The sequence below is a fragment of the Penaeus vannamei genome, chromosome 1 (genome assembly GCF_042767895.1).
Source record: "Penaeus vannamei isolate JL-2024 chromosome 1, ASM4276789v1, whole genome shotgun sequence".
Taxonomy (NCBI): Eukaryota; Metazoa; Arthropoda; class Malacostraca; order Decapoda; family Penaeidae; genus Penaeus; species Penaeus vannamei.
In genome coordinates, this window is record NC_091549.1 from 5,077,287 (window position 1) to 5,082,286 (window position 5,000).

Sequence of the window (5,000 nt, forward strand, 5' to 3'; positions counted from 1 at the left end):
TCCTATTCTTCATCTAACTTACTGCTGAAACTATCGACCTTCAGTACGATTATTCTCCCAAACCTTCGCACGCTACACCTTAATTCTTTACTTTACCACATTCCCCCCCCTTTTTTTCCCTAGAAACACAAAATTCTTCCCAACCTGACCGCATTAACCTGACCTGAATATTCTAACCCTAGTAGCTGGCGACGCCCCCCCCCCCCTCTACGCTCTGCAGAATCCATCGTCTAATATGAGTGGCTCTTCTCCTCCCTATCACGTGACCTACAGGCGGAGGAGGGTGGGCGGCCCCCTCGTGGTCCAGGGCGCGGTTACCCTTTCCATCACCCTCTCTGGTGAGAAATATCAATATTCTTTTGTTGTAGAAGACGCTCGCCTCCCGGGGGACAGACACTCTGGATAACAACTTTCATCCTTCCTTCCTTCCTTTATTATCAATTTGATTTTCATTATTATTATTATTATTATCATTATTATTATTATTGTTATTATTGTCATTATTATTATCATTTTTATTATTATTATTATTATTATTATTATTATTATTATTATTATTATTATTATTATTATTATTATCATTATCATTATCATTATCATTATCATCATCATCATCATCATCATCATTTTCATCATCATCACCATTATTATGATTGTTATTGTTAGCATCATTACTGTCATTATGATCATTATCACCCTCATCACTCTTGTTACACCTTTCCGCATTACAGTCAAATGCACTTACATATCACTTTGACACACTTCAAAACCAAATGGCAGACCACATAGCGATTGACAAAGCAGCATATTTTTCATTCACTCAGACAATAATACTTGACAATAGCCATGGCATTGAGAATGACACTGTGTCATAACATTTTGACGAGCATAAAATATGTCGACAAACAATATAGTCACTGTAAAAATAGCTCAGAATCTTTATATAAAAGGAGACGATATTTTCTAAACAAGATGATCCTTTACAAACATTTCGAATCCCCGATTTATGAATCACAAAATACGTCTCTTGAAATAATAGATGTTTAGTTGTGATGTCTCCGCTGACGTCACCATTCTCAAATAGCACCCAACCAAGTACTGTCATACTGTAAAATTACAAAAAAGCCATTTTGTCTCACAGGCAATGATAGAGAGTCATCGAGTGATCTAAAGGTCTTCTAGGAACGGTATGCTGAATTACACATGCCTAGAACCACTGCGTGTAAAATTATCATAATAATTTCTTGCAGACTGGAGAGAGGTGCGGGAGACGGTCCAAAGGAGGACGAATTTCTTTGCATGACGATAAGGCTAAGAATTCCCTAACCATGCTTGTAAGAACTACCATTTCGACGTGCATTTCCAGACATGTCAATATGTAGGCAACATGATTGTATCTCGATTGGTGGACGAAGAGCTTGCCGTCCTGAAGAAAACGCATACCCCGTCAACAGAAATTTACATGGAGGCAAAGAATCCCATGGTAGCATGTACCCAATATACGCATTAAGGGGGTATACATCAACAATGAGTGTATATCAACTGAAGTAGTTATAACCCGAAAGCGAATGAAGACCTACGTACGGCACCAAGGGGAGTGAGACCTACGTACGGCACCAAGGGGAGTGAGACCCACGTACGGCACCAAGGGGAGTGAGACCTACGTACGGCACCAAGGGGAGTGAGACCTACGTACGGCACCAATGGGAGTGAGACCTACGTACAGGCACCAAGGGGAGTGAGACCCACGTACGGCACCAAGGGGAGTGAGACCTACGTACGGCACCAAGGGGAGTGAGACCTACGTACGGTACCAAGGGGAGTGAGACCCACGTACGGGCACCAAGGGGAGTGAGACCTACGTACGGCACCAAGGGGAGTGAGACCTACGTACGGCACCAAGGGGAGTGAGACCCACGTACGGCACCAAGGGGAGTGAGACCTACGTACGGGCACCAAGGGGAGTGAGACCTACGTACGGCACCAAGGGGAGTGAGACCTACGTACGGCACCAAGGGGAGTGAGACCCACCTACAGGCACCAAGGGGAGTGAGACCCACGTACGGGCACCAAGGGGAGTGAGACCCACGTACGGGCACCAAGGGGAGTGAGACCCACGTACAGGCACCAAGGGGAGTGAGACCTACGTACGGCACCAAGGGGAGTGAGACCTACGTACGGCACCAAGGGGAGTGAGACCTACGTACGGCACCAAGGGGAGTGAGACCTACGTACGGCACCAAGGGGAGTGAGACCTACGTACGGCACCAAGGGGAGTGAGACCTACGTACGGCACCAAGGGGAGTGAGACCTACGTACGGGCACCAAGGGGAGTGAGACCTACGTACGGCACCAAGGGGAGTGAGACCTACGTACGGCACCAAGGGGAGTGAGACCTACGTACGGCACCAAGGGGAGTGAGACCTACGTACGGCACCAAGGGGAGTGAGACCTACGTACAGGCACCAAGGGGAGTGAGACCTACGTACGGCACCAAGGGGAGTGAGACCGAGACCTACGTACGGCACCAAGGGGAGTGAGACCTACGTACGGCACCAAGGGGAGTGAGACCCACGTACGGGCACCAAGGGGAGTGAGACCTACGTACAGGCACCAAGGGGAGTGAGACCTACGTACGGCACCAAGGGGAGTGAGACCTACGTACGGCACCAAGGGGAGTGAGATCCACGTACGGGCACCAAGGGGAGTGAGACCTACGTACGGCACCAAGGGGAGTGAGACCTACGTACAGGCACCAAGGGGAGTGAGACCTACGTACAGGCACCAAGGGGAGTGAGACCTACGTACAGGCACCAAGGGGAGTGAGACCTACGTACGGCACCAAGGGGAGTGAGACCTACGTACGGCACCAAGGGGAGTGAGACCTACGTACGGCACCAAGGGGAGTGAGACCTACGTACAGGCACCAAGGGGAGTGAGACCTACGTACAGGCACCAAGGGGAGTGAGACCGAGACCTACGTACGGCACCAAGGGGAGTGAGACCCACGTACGGCACCAAGGGGAGTGAGACCCACGTACGGGCACCAAGGGGAGTGAGACCCACGTACGGCACCAAGGGGAGTGAGACCTACGTACGGCACCAAGGGGAGTGAGACCTACGTACGGCACCGAGGGGAGTGAGACCCACGTACAGGGGACAACACGTCATCAGCATGGAGACATGATAACGAGGGAATCATGTCACTCTCATGCCAGCCATCTCCAATGTGACAGGCTTATTCTATCACGAGATCCACGTCACATCAGTAACCAAATAAGAATATTCCAATTACAAGACAAGACAAGTTGTGTTATGAAGAGGCTTCCCATCGCACGCGCCTTTCCGCCATCCTGTCGAAGAATGTGTCAGGGAAATCCACCGCGAAATGATGGTTGAACAGCGGGTTGATCACAGATTTTTGATCACAGATTTTGCAACGGGCAATCAGTGCTGCAAAGACCACCGTCGATGCTGCTCTCTTTATCAAACTATCGACCTTCTGACGCGTATCTATGGAAATGTCGAGTACGGGAAGCAAACCTATGGTTGCGATGGGAAATTGGTGTATATATATATATATATATATATATATATATATATATATATATATATATATATATATATATATATATATATATATATATATATATATATATATATATGTATATGTCTCTATCACATGGAGCCACTGAAGCTAGATTTGGCCTATTGATACGAGAATATTATACCCGAACCCTTTACCTGTTTATGGTCGACTTTCCCGTGCAGTATGCTGGGGAGAGGTAATGGTCAACGTCGAGTACCTGTTTCCATTGCCCGAGGTACATTTGGTGGGTATGTTTGCTGCGTCAAAATATTGGGAAGGATGGTTGTGTACGTTTTGTGGTGGTTGTTGAATCGTGTTGATGTGTGTGTTTGTGTGTGAGTGTGGTTGTGTGTGTGTGTGTGTGTGTATGTGGTTGTGTGTGTATGTGTGGTTGTGTGTGTATGTGGTTGTGTGTGTATTTGTTTGTGTGTGTATGTGGTTGTGTGTGTATATGGTTGTCTGTGTATGTGGCTGTGTGTGTATGTGGTTGTGTTTGTATGTGGTTGTGTGTGTGTGTGAGAGAGAGAGAAAGAGAGAGAGATAGAGATAGAGATTGAATGTGTGTGTTTATGTGCGTGTAAGCGTACCAAATTCATAGGAAGCCAAAATCAAAAAATATCTCCTTCCCATCAAAGTGCTTTTACCCAATCCTCCCACACCCAAAAACACTTAAAAAAAACAACAACAAGATCCAACAACCAAATTACAACAGAATCCTCATACCAACTCCTAGCATGTCCAGTACGAATCCACACGACAGAATGACACCCACCCACCCACCCCCTGGCATACGCGTGATAAACACACATTTCACTAACGCATGAAACCCACCCCCTTTTAACACTACGCGATTTCCCGACCACAAAACCGCACATCCAGCAGGTCGACGAGTGTTGCGGTGAGCGAAGGAGAATATTTTGAACTGGGTAAGGAGTCGAGACCCGGAGCTACGTGTCTGTAATTATGCTGGATGTGTTTATGTGTTTTGTGGGGGAGGGGGTGGGGGGAGAGTGGGGATGGGTAGGATTGGGTACGGGGTATGGGTACGTTGTGTGTGTGTGTGTGTGTGTGTGTGTGTGTGTGTGTGTGTGTGTGTGTGTGTGTGTGTGTGTGTGTGTGTGTGTGTGTGTGTGTGTGTGTGTGTGAAATGACATCACATTGAAAAGTAATTTCAGGAAATGCAATGTCCAAGAAGCGAAAATGATAAGTGAAAGAAGGAAAAGATAAAATATAATAATGGTAATTGATAAATGAGATTTTCGAAACCGATTTTTTTTTTAAGGAAGGACAAGGTACGAAAATAAAGATGATGATGATGATAGGATAATAAGAAACGTGGTAAATAACAGTCAGATGATAATACTATAAGAGTAATAAGTGATAAAAATAATATTAACGATAACAATAATAT